The 15,789-nt window shown below is 41.3% G+C and overlaps 1 long non-coding RNA gene across 1 annotated transcript in view; it reads right to left on the bottom strand.

Annotated features, from left to right (window-relative positions):
- Nucleotides 1-13,200, bottom strand: part of LOC115832142 — a 115,125-nt gene extending 101,925 nt beyond the window's left edge. The window contains exon 1 of the long non-coding RNA XR_004027579.1: nt 12,906-13,200. This is a non-coding gene — a long non-coding RNA (uncharacterized LOC115832142). The remainder of the gene's footprint in view (nt 1-12,905) is intronic.
- Between the last annotated feature and the right edge of the window lie 2,589 nt (nt 13,201-15,789).

Genomic DNA, 15,789 nt, shown 5'->3' with positions numbered 1-15,789 from the left:
ATGTGTATAGGTTCAAGTTGACAAGGGGTGGACTTGTGATGGTTAATACTGAGTGGCAACTTGATTGGATTGAAGGACACAAAGTATTGATCCTGGGTGTGTCTGTGAGGGTGCTGCCAACGGAAATTAACATTTGAGTCAGTGGGCTGGGGAAGGCAGACCTACCCTTAATCTGGGTGAGCACCATCTAATCAGCTGCCAGCAAATATAAAGGGGGAGAAAAACCATGAAAAGGCTAGACTAGCTTAGCTTCACAGCCTACATCTTTCTCCCCTGCTGGATACTTCCTGCCCTTGAACATTGGACTCCAAATTCTTCAGCTTTGGGACTCAGACTGGCTTCCTTGCTCCTCAGCTTGCAGATGGCCTATTGTGGGACCTTGCGATCATGTGAGTTAATACTGCTTAATAAACTCTCATATGTATATTAGTTCTATTAGTTCTGTCCCTCTAGAGAACCCTAATACAAACTGTAATCTCACTGTAATATAGTAACTATTTTCATATTATATTCCACGTGAATTAGTATGTTTATATCATGGTAATCCTAAAATAGGTACTTTTTGGGTGACAATTTATTTTTTTTTTAATGAAAATAGCAATATTATACATGCTGAAATATTTTTAATAGAAGTATATAAAGTAAAAGGAAAAGTGCTATACCTTTCACATCCATTCAAGAGTAATCACTGTTGGCCAGGTGCAGTGGATCATGCCTGTAATCCCAGTACTTTGTGAGGCCAAGGTGGGTGGATTATTTGAGGTCAGGAGTTCGAAACTAGCCTGGCCAACATGGTGAAACCTCGTCTCTACTAAAAATACAAAAAGTAGCCAGTCCTGGTGGTACATGCCTGTAATCCCAGCTACTCGGGAGGCTGAGGCAGGAGAATGGCTTGAACCTGGGAGGTGGAGGTTGCAGTGAGCCGATATCGCACCTCTGCACTCCAGCTTAGGCGACAGAGTGAGGCTCCATCTCAAAAAGGAAAAAAAAAAAAAGAGTACTCACTATTAACGCATCCACCTTTTTCCTTGTATACTTATACATACACACCTATAATTTTGTCTTGTTTTACTTCCATTTAACATTTTGTTATAAACATTTTCCATGTTTTCATATAATTGCTATTTCAAAGGCTACATACCATTCCTTTCTGTGGATATAGTAATCAGGACTCTTAATTGTAAGTGACAGAACTCAAACTGGCTTAAGAAAAACAGAGGCTTATTGACTCATATAACTGGGGTGGGCATAGGTGGAAGAGATGTTAGATGTGACTGAATCCAAGGCTCAATGACGTTTTCAGGAATGTGTCAGGTGAGTCTCTGTCACTCTTCATCTCTTGTCTCTGCTTGTATATAGGCCTTACTTGGTCTAACTGCAGCTAGGCTTTCTGCATGTGGCTGAGAACGTTAGGGTTATATTTTTCCAGTTCTAGACCCTAGAGGAAAGAAGAGGTCTTCCTAACCAACTCCAAAGGAAAAGTCATAGGAAAGGACTTTGATTGACTCGTCTTTAAACCAATCACTATGGGCTATGGAGATGGGACAAACTGATTGATCACCCTAGGTCATGTGCCTACCCATACATTTAGGAAGGCCAAAGGAAGTGATAGGGAAGAAACAGCTGAGCAACAGTACCTTTCACAGATTCTAAATCCTGGACTTTGAGATTGTTTCAGTATTTTGGCTGTGACTGATAACACTGGGAACATCTTTAAGGCTATTCCTCTTACTCTTATGGGATTACAGTCTGCCCTCTGTATCTGTGGGTTCCACATCAACAGATTCAACCAACCATGGATCAAAAATATTTGAAAAAATAAAAAAACAGCAATACAGCTGGGTGGGTGGCTCACACCTGTAATCCCAGCACTTTGGGAGGCCAAGGAGGGTGGATCACTTAAGGCCAGGAGTTTGAGACCAGCCTTGCCAACATTGTGAAACCCTGTGTCCACTAAAATTACAAAAATTAGCCGGATGTGGTGGTGCATGCCTGTAATCCCAGCTCCTTGAGAGGCTGAGACTCAAGAATCGCTTGAACCCAGGAGGCAGAGGTTGCAGTGAGTTAAGATTGTGTCACTGCACTCCAGCCTGGGCAACAGAGTGAGACTCTGTCTCAAAACGACAACAATACACAACAAAAAATAATGCAAATAAAACAATATAGTATAGAAACTAAATATCATTTACATTGTATTAGGCATATAAGTCATCTAGAGATGATCTGAAGTATATAAGAGGATGTGTGTAGGTTACATGCAAATATGACACCATTTTATATAAGGGACATGAGCATCTGCAGATTTGGGTATCCACTGGAGGTCCTGGAACCAATCTCCTGTGGATACCGAGGAACAACTCTATTTCCCTATGAAAAATTCTTTGGAGTAGAATTTCTGGATAAAGGAGTATTACACATTCTTGTGGTTCTTGCTACATGTTGCACTTATTGTTTTTCAAGAGGATTGTGCCAAAGAAATAGCTTTTAAAAAATGAGACCTTATGAAAATTCTGAAGTCCATTTATTAATTCAACAAATATTTGTTCAGCACCTACTATGTGCCAGGCACTATATTTACCCACACCTGCCACACAGGGAGTCAGAAGGGTCTAAATCCAAATCCATGTGAGTGATCTGTCTCTAGCAAGAAGACTACATGTCCAGAGATGTTAAGTTCTGTTTAAAAGTCATTATGGATGCTTGTGGGTGGGGCAACGGTCTTCAAAATAAATTCTTTTAGAGAAAGGCTCTCAGACTGTTGCCCAGGCTGAAGTGCAGTGGCATGTTCATAGATCACTGCGATCTCAAACTCCTGGGCTCAAGTTATCCTCCCAGTTTAGCATACCAAGTAGCTAGGAGTATAGGCGTGTGCCACCCTGCCTGGCTAACCTTTTTAAATTTTTTGTAAAGATGGGGTCTCACTATGTTGTCTCAAGCAATCCTCCTGCCTTGGCCTCCCAAATTGCTAGGATTACAGGTGTGAGCCACCCACCTGGCCAGGCCAATAGTCTTGATGTGGGTCTATCAATTATCAACTTTCCTAAAATGATGTCAGCATTTTTTGGTTGTCCAAATGATTTCTTTTCATTCAGAAACTTTTTTGCAAATTAACTATACAGACACAATCTAAATTGTAATCTGAGTCATCACCACCCACCAGCGAACTTCTTCATTTTTCTGAGCTTCAGCTTGCTCATCTCTGAATGACAATGCCTGCCAAGCACTCAGCTCTGGGCCACTGAGGGGATCAAAGGTGATGAATGAGGGAACAAGGAGACTAGTTACTTAAAGAGTGATGAGAAGGTTTTGAAGAGCCAATGTGGTGAACATGATAGGAAGTTAAAACACTGAAAAAGATAATTTGTTAAACTGTAAAGCATGATATGAATGTAAGATATTATTACAATCAAGAGAGGTACTGCAAGAGTCAGTTCTTTTTTTTCATATAAATATGGTACAAAATTATAACCATGGAACATACAGCTAGGTTTGGAAATTCTGTCACTACCTTTACAAAAAGAAATAAAGAAAAAAATTTTCTGAAAATGCCTCTTCCTTTAACCAGGATCTCTTGGTATATTATGAACACTTTATTAAATATGGAGATGGAATGATGAGTTAATAAAAACAAAGGAATAAATTTACGTAGACTTGCTAACTTCCCTCCAGATTTGAGTTCCATAAACAAGAATTTATCACGTAAGGCATGAATAACAGGGCATGTGAATTGTACTTAGGTTTTAACACTGGCTAAACGTTCTTAGCGTTACAGCCATAGTTTCTTCCCCCCATGAATGAACAACTTTAGAGATCGTTTAGTTCAATTCCCTTGTTTTACAGACTGTTTGGGTTTCATTGCTTGAGCAGAAACTTTTAATGTATGCTTCCATGTGGTTACTACCCATATATTTTAAAAAGACATGTTTGTTTAGTTCTCCTTCACTATATTGTGGCTATTTTTGAAAGGTACATAAATAGAGAAACCATTAGAACTATTATGGAGTGGTCCAGCTTGCTTATGAATACATTTCATCATGTAATCAATCACAAGATTTAAAAATAGTTGGCATTTACATGGAAAGGTTCATAAAATGCTTCATGAATGAAGGCCTCATTTATTTCTAAAATGCATTCATGGTTATTGAGTTTCATCATAAGTAATAGTGGGAATGGAAATTCTGGAATCTCAAATCTATTGTTTTTCAATTTTCAACATATGTTTTAAACATACATCTACTGCTGGGATCTGTGAGCTGTCTTCTTTCTGATGTTTGCCACATTGTTACACTATTAACAAAAGGTTTCAGTTGATTAAAAGCCAAATTCTAGCAGAAAGGAAGATCAATTAAGTACTTAATTATAATTTTCTGTTAAATGGCATTTTATTTAACTCATGCTTTATCATTTTATCACCAGTTTTAGCATATGCAAATATTAGCTAATTTTGTTGCTGTGGTAAGAAACAGAAGCCATATAGAATTCACAGGGCTCCTGAGTGATACCCAAACACAGTACTATTTACTTACTTTATTATTTTTTTCCTTTTTTCAAGACAGCATCCTGCTCTGTCACTCAGGCTAGACTGCAGTGGTCAAAAAATCACAGCTTACTGCAGCCTAGACCTTGTGGGCTCAAGCAATAGTCCCACCTCAGCCTTCCATGTAACTGGGACTACAGGCATGCACCACCATGCCTGGCTAATTTTTTGTAGAGACAGGGTTTCACCATGTTGCCCGGGCTGCTGGTGAACTCCTGGGCTCAAGCAATCTACCACCTCCCTTGACCTCCCGAAGTGTTGGGATTACAGGTGTAAACCACTGCACCTGGCCCACAGTACTATTCACTAAGTTGCCAGTGACCTCAAACCAAGGTAAGAGAATAATTAAACAATGACAACCCAATGTTTGAAAACAGAAAATTACTGAACTATCTAATTGTCTTTCCTGTGATATTAGATACATTCTTTAGAAGTAAATAAAGCAATTGACAACTATAGCTTCTGTCCCTATTTTTATTGAAGTGTGGCATAGAAGATCATTTTCTTCTCACTCAGCTTTGATCACTAAATTGTTATAAGCCCTTGGGTAGTTGACAACACTTAATTCAGACAGAGCCACAATGCATGACACAAAGTGTACAAGCTTTAAAATTGAAGAGACCCAGGCCTCAGTTTTGATATGGCCCCTTCACTGTTCTGTCACTTATTTAATCCCTCATTTAATTTTTATCTCATCATCTGACACATCATCTATGTGTCAGGCATTGTCTGAGAAGTGGAGAGCTGTAGAAATTAATCAGACATAATATTTTCCCCTAAGGAAGTTATATTTAGTGGTAGACATAGTCAAGCAACAGATAAATCTATAAAATAGGACTATTAAAACCCACAAAATGAGAGTGCCGTGAAGATTAAGGATTAAGTAAGATAAGGCCAGGTGCAGTGGCTCATGCCTGTAATCCCAGCACTTTGGGAGACCGAGGTGGGTGGACTGCTGGAGCTCAGGAGTTCGAGACCACCCTGGGCAACATGGTGCAACCCCGTTTCTACTAAAATACAAAAAATTAGCTAGGGGTGGTGGTGTGCACCTGTAGTCCCAGCTACTCAGGAGGCTGAGGCACAAGAATAGCTTAAGCCTGGGAGGCAGAGGTTGCAGTGAGCCAAGATCATGCCACTGCACTCCAAATTGGGCTACAGAGTGAGACTCTGTCTCAAAAAAAAAGGATTAGTGAGATGACATATATAAGAACTTGACACTGTATCTAGCCTGCAATATACATGCAACACATTTCTTTTTTTAAAAATTCAATTACAATTTTTTTCAGTGCTAAATAAGTTAATGCCACTGTGCTGGGGATTGAACAATAATGTTTATTGCGGCACTATTCACAATAGCAAAGAGTTGGAACCAACCCAAATGTCCAACAACGATAGACTGGATTAAGAAAATGTGGCACAAATACACCATGGAATACTATGCAGCCATAAAAAATGATGAGTTCGTGTCCTTTGTAGGGACATGGATGAAACTGGAAAACATCATTCTCAGTAAACTATCGCAAGGACAAAAAACCAAACACCGCATGTTCTCACTCATAGGTGGGAATTGAACAATGAGAACTCATGGTCACAGGAAGGGGAACATCACACTCCGGGGACTGTTGTGGGGTGGGGGGACGGGGGAGGGACAGCATTAGGAGATATACCTAATGCTAAATGACAAGTTAATGGGTACAGGAAATCAACATGGCAAATGGATACATATGTAACAAACCTGCACATTGTGCACATATACCCTAAAACCTAAATTATAATAATAAAAAAAAAAGACAATAAGAACTGGATAAAAAAGATTGCAACAGTAAAAGACTTGATGAAACTGGCTGTTATGGAAGTGTAGTTTACCCTTCAGAAGATTTACATAAATTTCTCCAGTAGAGCTCACTCATGCAAATTTCAGAGGAAAGACGGCAGGCTATGGGGTAACTCAGACTTAGAAATTATTCTGACAGCCATGATAAACTTTCAAAATATTAAGAGGAGTAAGCGAGGGAAAGATTAAATTGCTAGACCCTTGAGTCCAAACTACTGAACCTTGACAGAAAGGCAAGAGAAATCAGAAGAAGGTGACAAGCTATCAAGAGAAAGAGGGACAGATGGATGAGGTCACAGATGGAGGGAGGAGCATGTTCAGTGCTCAGAGGGAATATGAACAATAACAAAGGGCAGAAGTTTGTAATCAGAAAAAGGGAACTCATGATCTTGAGATGTAACTTATAAATGTCTTAAGTGGCCCTAAGCAGAGTCATATTAGTGGCTGGCTGTGGAAAACATGAGATGTGCCACTCAGGCTCCCCTTTTCAAGAAAAGATTTCGCTACCCAGCTTTAAGAAGTGTAGTTAACCGACAGATTACAGCTGTTAGCTCCTTAAAAACCTGCTCTGCATTGGAGCTGAGGTTGTACTCTTAGTCCAGTGGTCCTCAGTCAATAACTGAACAAGGCAGTGGGTACAAGGAGCTAGCCATTCCCATCCAATGTGGACTCCTAAAACTGTCCACCTCTGCAGAGATGCTCCCTACTGGACTAGCAGAGAAAGCATTGTACTCTGACAACTCCCCTTCTCAGTCCTGCCTATTTCTCTTTTCTTTTACAGGTGTAAATTCCCCCAAACACCTCTGATACTCCTAAATCCATCTCACCATCTGCTTCCCAAAGAACCACCTGTAGAATTTTAGTTCTGTCACATACATCATTGTATTAGTCTGTTTTCACATTGCTATAAAGAACTACTTGAAACTCGGCAATTTATGAAGGAGAAAGGTTTAATTGACTCACGGTTCCACAGGCTGTATCAGAGGCATGGCTGGGGAGGCCTCAGGAAACTTACAATTATGGTGGAAGGTGAAGGGGAAGCAAGGGACCTTCTTCACAAGGCGGCAGGAGAGAGAGAGAGCAAAGGGGGAAGTGCTACACTTGTAAACCATCAGATCTTGTGAGAACTCACTCACCATCATGAGAACAGCATGGGGGAAATCTGCCTTGATGGTTCAATCACCTCTCACCAGGTCCCTCCCCTGACATGTGGGGATTAAAATTCCACATGAGCACTTTGGGAGGCCGAGGTGGGTGGATCACGAGGTCAGCAGATGGAGACCATTCTGGCTAACACGGTGAAACCCCGTCTCTACTAAAAATACAAAAAATTAGCTGGGCATGGCCGGGCGCGGTGGCTCACGCCTGTAATCCCAGCACTTCGGGAGGCCGAGGCGGGCAGATCACGAGGTCAGGAGATCGAGACCATCCTGGCTAACACGGTGAAACCCCGTCTCTACTAAAAAATACAAAAAAATTAGCCGGGCGAGGTGGCGGGCGCCTGTAGTCCCAGCTACGCGGGAGGCTGAGGCAGGAGAATGGCGTGAACCCCGGGGGACGGAGCCTGCAGTGAGCCGAGATCGCGCCACTGCACTCCAGCCTGGGTGAAAGAGCGAGACTCCTTCTCAAAAAAAAAAAAAAAAAAAAAAAAATTAGCTGGGCGTGGTGGCGGGCGCCTGTAGTCCCAGCTACTTAGGAGGCTGAGGCAGGAGAATGGTGTGAACCCGGGAGGCAGAGCTTGCAGTGAGCCAAGATCGCGCCACTGCACTCCAGCCTGGGAGACAAAGCGAGACTCCATCTCAAAAAACAAACAAACAAACAAATTCCACACGAGATTTGGGTGGGGGCAAAACCAAATCATGCCATTCCACCCAAGCCCCTCCCAAATCTCATGTCCTTCTCGAATTTCAAAACACAATCATGCCTTCCCAACATTCCCCCAAAGTCTTAACTCACTCCAGCATTAACTCAAAAATCCAAGACCACAGTCTCATCTAAGACAAGGCAAGTTCCCTTCTGCCTATGAGCCTGTAAAATAGAAAAACAAGTTAGTTACTTCCAAGATACAATTGGGGTACAGGCATTGGGTAAATTCTCCCATTCCAAATGGGAGAAATTGGCCAAAACAAAGGGCATAGAGGCCCCATGCAAGTCCAAAACCCAACAAGGAAATCATTAAATCTTAAAGCTCTAAAATAATCTCCTCTGACTCCAAGTCTCACATCCAGGACATGCTAATGCAAGAAGTGGGCTCCCCAGGCCTTGGGCAGCTCTGCCTCCATGGCTCTGCAGGATACAGTTCCAATTTCAGGTCATCTTTTTTGTGAATGCATATGAGTGTACCTTTTTATAAAAAGACAGGTTGGGCCAGGCATGCTGGCTCACGCCTGTAATCCCAGTACTCTGGAAGTCCCAGGCAGGAAGATCACAAGGTCAGGAGTTCAAGACCAGCCTGACCAACATGGTGAAACCCTGTCTCTACTAAAGATACAAAAAATTAGCCTGGCGTGGTAGTGCGTGTCTGTAATCCCGGCTACTCAGAAGGCTGATGCAGGAGAATCACTTGAACCCGGGAGGCAGAGGTTGCTGAGATCGCACCATTGCACTCCAGCCTGGACAACAGGGCGAGACTGTCTCAAAAAAAAAAAAAAAGCCAGGTCACCTCTTGAATGCTTTGCTGCTTTGAAGTTTCTTCCTTCAGATATCCTAAATCATCTCTCTCAAGTTCAAAGTTCCACAGAACTCTAGGGAAGGGGCAAAATGCTGCCAGTCTCTTTGGTAAAGCATAGCAAGAGTGACTTTTGCTCCAGTTCCCAATAAGTTCCTCATCTCCATGGGTGACCACCTCAGCTTGGACTTCATTGTCGATATCACCATCAGCATTTTGGTCAAAACCATTCAACAAGTCTCTAGGAAGTTCCAAACTTTCCGTCATCTTCCTATCTTCTGAGCCCTCTAAACTGTTCCAACCTCTGCCCATTACCCAGTTTCAAAGTCACTTCCACATTTTTAGGTATCTTTATAGCAGTGCCCCCATTCTGCTGGTACCAGTTTTCTGTATTAGTCCATTTTCACACTGAGACTGAGTAATTTATAAAGGAGAGAGGTTGGACTCACAGTTCTACATGGCTGGGGAAGCCTCCGGAAACTTACAATCATGGCAGAAGGTGAAAGGGAAGCAAGGCACATCTTACATGGCAGCAGGAGAGAGAAAGAGAGCAAAGGGGGAAGTGCTACACTTTTAAACCATCAGATCTCATGAGAACTCACTCACTATCATGAGAACAGCATGGGGGAAATCCACCCCCATGATCCTGTCACTTCCCACCAGGTCCCTCCCCTGACACGTGGGGATTAAAATTGCACATGAGATTTGTGTGAGGACACAGAGCCAACCATATCAATTATCTCATTTTATCCTTATAATAATCCAGGTGATACAGAAAGTAAGAGCACCCATGCTTCACTTTACAAATAGAAAATCAGAAATCCAGAACACTTCAGTAATCTCACTGTGCTTACACACCTAGTTTGTACCAAAGCTGGATTAGAACCTTCCTCCAAATATTTTCTGAGCCCAGAGAGTTATTTACCTGGGGGATGTTAAAAGGAATAATGAGTGACAGCAACAAGTGCTAAAGGAAGCCACGGTTGGGTATCTGCCAAGCTTTATAGAACTGACATGAGATTGAAAAGTAAAAACACTATAGTAGAGAAAAGCAATCAAGAGAAGGATTATAAATGATAAAAATTGTTTGTATTGCCCGGGCATGGTGGCTCATGCCTGTAATCCCAGTACTTTAGGAGGCCGAGGCGGGCGGATCACCTGAGGTCAGGATTTCAAGACCAGCTTGGTCAACATGGTAACACCCCATCTCTACAAAAACACAAAAAATTAGCCGAGCATAATGGTGGGTGCTTGTAACCTCCAGCTGCTCGGGTGGTTGAAGCAGGAGAATCGCTTGAACCCAGGAGGCAGAGGTTGCAGTGAGCTGAGATCACTCCAGCCTGGGCGACAGAACAAGACTCCGTCTCAAAAAAAAAAAAAAAAAATTATTTGTATCCCGCTCTCATTTTAAGAGTATATGGTTTGTGTGTGTTTGTGTATCCTTTTGTGTATGTTTAGGACAATTTTAATAAAGTTAATAAGAATCTTTCAGGTGTTCCTTTGCCACCGGTGGATCAGACCAGAGTTAAGTACTTTCCAGATCCAAGCGAAAAACTACAATTTCTTTTCGAAATCAAAATGGCTATTTTACCATAAACAAGGTAATTTACAAATAACTGTTTTTTTGTTGAAACCTGCTAATCACTTATTTTCCTTTTCTTTCCTTCTTCTCTTTTCTTTTGAAATAATAATTCACAAAACAAATTCCTAGTCTTTTTTTTTTTTTTTAAGACACAGTTTTGCTCTTGTCACTCAGGCTGGAGTGCAATGGCGCAATCTTGGCTCACTGCAACCTCCGCCTCCTAGGTTCAAGTGATTCTCCTGCCTCAGCCTCCCGAGTAGCTGGGATTACAGGCACATGCCACTACACCCGGCTCATTTTTGTATTTTTAGTAGAGACGGGGTTTCACCATGTTGGCCAGGCTGGTCTCGAACTCCTGACCTCAGGTGATCCACCCGCCTCAGCCTCCCAAAGTGCTAGGATTACAAGCATGAGCCACTGCGCCCAGCCAAATTCATAGTCCTTAAATAAAACCTGAAAAATATGGAAAGAATAAAGAAGACAATGAACATCACTTAAAATGTCCCTGCTGTTAGTATTTTGGCTTTGGATCTTTCTATTCTTTTACCTGTGTATACGTATATGTATGTATATTCATTCCCTTATCCTAACCTTAACACCACACCATGCCCCTAGGTCTGAAAGTCGTAATTATAATTCAACCCAGGAAATGTATGCAACTCAAAGGCTCCTATATTGACAGGTAATGAAGGCAGTCTTTATTAAAAGTCCACCTCTTACTCCCAAAATGCATTGGCAATATGAAACTTCTTAAATCTCTTCTTGGATCTTATAGGATTAGGCCCCAAATTTAGTTCTTCCATGTTTATTTTTGTTAATAAATCCTGAGGAGCAACTCCTATGGCCCTTGTTTGAAGGAAAAGCACCTGACAGGTGAATTGGATGACTTTTGACAATGGAAGACAGGGCCATCCTTGAGTATTGGATCATGGAGGCTCCCAATTCCCCTACCTGTGAGTTGAATTTGGAAGCCACATTGAGCAGAACTGAATTTCTGAAATGAATGTGAGTGAGAATAAACCTCCCTAGCAATGTCAGACACCAGGACAAACCAAGGTTTGGGGAGCAAGTCTTTAAACAAGAACCATATCTGACTGACTCCATCCAGTGGGGAGACATCCCAGGGCAGAATCCCATTTGCTTAAAGTGGGATTCACTATTGGGATAGTGAATCTTTCTCCTCTTAAAAGTTACTGATGCAGTGACATATCGCTGGCAGAGTTTAGTACTTGCTAAAAGAATACCTCATGTGTTATGTCACACAAACGAGTATGTCTGGACAATGTTACAAATGTAGCTAAGCCACCACAGAAATAGTTTTCTATACAATATTTTAAAATTTGAGATGGTAAAAGGATAGGAATATAAAACCAGAAGTACATAATACTTGAAAGCAGCTGGTAAAATACAACAGGTGTCCACAGATTCAAAAGCTATTCTTGGTAAAAAGACTCCTAAACAGTCTTCCTAAAATTGCATTATTTTCTAAGCTGCCCCTGACAGGTCCCAGGGTCCTTTAAGGGACAGAAGGAGCTTGGCAGCCAACTTGCTCCAATGGCTCCCCACTGGAGTTACATGAGTGCCACCTAGTGACACTTGCTAAAGCTGAAGGGGACCCAGATAGACCATCTAGCTCAATTTACCTCATCTGAGGAAACTGAGGCCCCGATATCAGAGATAACTTAAACATGGCAACACATCTACCTGGCTAGTGGCTGAGCTAAGGCTAGGAATCAGGTGTCTTGCTTCATGGTTCCCTCAACTGGAGATAATCTCTGGAGTCTGGGAGTCAGGAGTCCTGCCTACTGGACAGTGCCAGAAAATAAAACTTAAACCTTTCAGGGCCTCAGGTTACCCAGGCATTAAACTCATAAAATAGTATTTGTTTCAAGTCTTTGAGACACATGAGTGTCAGAGAACAGAACCTAAAAGTTGGTAAAAGTGCCCATAGACATTTAGTCTGCTCTCCTCCACCATGAGTGACTGCCCCTGAAACAGGCGTACACGTAATCACATTATTTCCTACAACCAAGATCCAAAGTCATCAACCTTAATTCAGGGGCAATGCATCAGTTATAGCCTTTTTAGCACCTTCTGCAGGTCTGACACCATCTTAGAGATCAGTTGTAATAAAAGTATCATTGGAACCAGTCAAGTTTTGATTTCCAGAAGTCAGATGTTCTGCAGTTCTCCAGTTCGAGTTTCTATTTCATGATTAGTCTAGGCCAGTGGCCCTCAATGCTGCCTGCACATCAGCACTGCCTAAGAAACTTTTAAAACTCACCTGTGCTTGTGTCTGACCCTAGAAGAGCAGAATCAGAATTCCTGGGGGTGACGTTCCCACATCGTTTTACGTGTGTACGTTTTTAAGCTCCTTGGATTATTCTGATGCTAAGAGGATTGAAAAACATAGTGCTGGGCTGAGCTTGTGCTGAGAAAGAGAAAGAAGAGATAAATGTAGGAAAGGTGGGAGGTAGATAAGACCATTCCCTCTGAATCCTGGAACAGAACTTCGTCTGTATTCAAGTGCTCAATAAATGATTGCTGAAACTTGTCCAATGTGAGGTGGTATGATGAGAATGAAGGAGTTCACAATCTATTCATGATTTTAGGATTCTTTATAGCCTCACATAAGAACATTTACAAAGAACCACAAGTAAACTTAAAAGTAGGAGAAGCAGGTAGACATGTCCACATAGATCAAGAAGAAATGTTTTAAAACCTGAACACGATTCAAGTCTACATTACTCTCTGCTTTCCTTCTCCTTTCCCATTTTTAACTTCTTGATTCCTCCATTCAACTCACATGTCATGTATCTACAGACACATATGATAAAGGGACTGGCTATATTCCAAAAGGCTTCGCTGTCATTCTCTGAAGAAGAGACAACTGAGCTGAGCACTGAAGCAAGAGTAGGAGGTGACTAGATGCTATGTGTACATATTTTGGGGCCCAAGGGTGTGCAGGGCTGGGTGATCTTTCAAGACAGAAGAGACAGCAAAGGCCACATGTTGGGAAAGAGTATGGCTTATTCAAAGAACACAGAGGAGACCAGTATAACGGAAAGAAGAACATGGTGTGGAAAGGGACTGGAATGTCCAGGAGGGCCTTGTCCATTTGCTTTCATATACATACATACCATGTACCACTCCCTCTCACAATTAAGCCCATTGCTTTGACCTGTTATTACTATCTCACCTTTAGTATCAGTGACTGACCTCCTTAAGAAAATTTCTAAGTGATTTTTCTAAAATTCCAAACACTTTTTTTTTCTTTTTTTTTTTTCCTTTTTCTTTCTTTTTTTTTTTTTGACAAGGTTTCACTCTGTTGCCTAGGCTGAAATGCAGATGCACGATCTTGGCTCACTGGCAACCTCTGCCTCCCAAGCTCAAGCGATCCTTCTGCCTCAGCCTCCCAAGTAGCTGGGACAACAGGTGCATGCTACCATGTCTGGCTAATTTTTGTAGCTTTTTGTAGAGACGGGGTTTTTCTATGTCACCCACACTGGTCTCAAACTCCTGGACTCAAGAGATCCGCCCACCTCGGCCTCCCAAAGTGCTGGGATTACAGGTGTGAGCCACTGTGCCTAGCCCAACCTTTTTTTTTTTTTTTTTTAGAGACAGAGTCTTGCTCTGTCACCCAGGCTGGAGTGCGGTGGTGTGATCTCAGCTCACTGCAACCTCTGCCTCCCAGGTTCAAGCAATTCTCCTACCTCAGCTTCCCAAGTAGTTGGGACTACAAGCATGTGCCACCACGCCCTGCTAATTTTTGTATTTTTTTTTTAGTAGAAACGGAGTTTCACTATATGTTGGCCAGGCTGGTCTCAAACTCCTGACCTCAGGTGTTATGCCTGCCTCAGCCTCCCAAAGTGCTAGGATTATAGGCGTGAACCATCACGCCCAGCCTCACCAAACTTTTATTCATATTACAAATGTAATACATGCTCATCGGAAAAAAAAATTCTAACAATTTATAGACATATAAGTGAAAGTCCCCCCTAAATCCTACCCACTAAACTTGACCACAGTTAACAATTCCACATGTATTATTTAATTTATATTTGCATGTTCAAATATCATCTCATTTTTTGGAAAAAAATGTGATAATATTAGACAGTGTTCTGTAACTTGGTTTTATAAATTAATATATCATAAACATATTTCTGTGTTAGCATCCACAGTTTTACCTCATTCTATTTTAGCATCAGCATGGTATTTCATCATACAGATGAACCATTCAATAATGGACAATTAGGCTAACTCCATTTTTTTGCATTTACAAGCCAAACAAAACATCAATGAGCATCCTTGTATATATTCTTACTCAATTGTACAAATATTTCTATAAGTTCTTGGAAAAGCATGTTACAAAAGGCATGCATATTTTAATTGTAAGTATTTCAAAAATTCCATCCAGAAGTGTTGTATCAACTGACTGCCCATAAATGGCATATGAGAGTGCCTATTGCCATTCTATGTCTCCAACTGGTAATCTCTCATCTTACATAAATAATCAAAATCAAAATTTACCATGATTCGTGTCCTTAGACCCAATCCATTTTCTGGGCTACAACCCTGTTTCCAACTTTATTTTCATTATGTTTTTACATTTTTGTTTTCTCCACTAGATATAAGATCTTTGGGACCAGGTTATACCTTTCCATTTCCAATGCCTGGCATCATACCTGATACACAACTGCAATTTGCTGTAGGAATAAATGATTGAATGGATTATATACATATATACACACACACACATATAAGTACAAACCCTTGTAGAGCATTTACTATGTGCCAGACATTGTTCTAAGCACTTCTACTAACTCATTTAATCCTCCCAACAATCCTATAAATTATCAATGAATGAATATGAAACCCAAATTCAAGTAAATCAAATGGCAATAATTGAGGTATATTTAAGGGGCAGCAGCAGCACAATGCAGAAGTGAGTAATTCTGTTTGGGAGAGAGGGTTACAGAGAAAATGATGCTCAAGGCTTGTGGCTAGGAGCAACCAGCTGAGGGACTTAGCAGAAAGTAACAAAGCAGAGGAAGTAGTTTTTAAAAAGACATAAAGTCATGGAACAGCGGGGTATATTTGAAGCCTTGAATACAGAATGGCTGAAGTATATTTTATAAAGAAAGATAGGGGCTGGGTGTGGTGGCTCA

Source organism: Nomascus leucogenys, chromosome 21, assembly GCF_006542625.1.
Source record: "Nomascus leucogenys isolate Asia chromosome 21, Asia_NLE_v1, whole genome shotgun sequence".
NCBI lineage: Eukaryota > Metazoa > Chordata > Mammalia > Primates > Hylobatidae > Nomascus > Nomascus leucogenys.
Note: the sequence above shows the minus strand (reverse complement) of the source record. Positions and strands in the feature narration are given on the sequence as shown.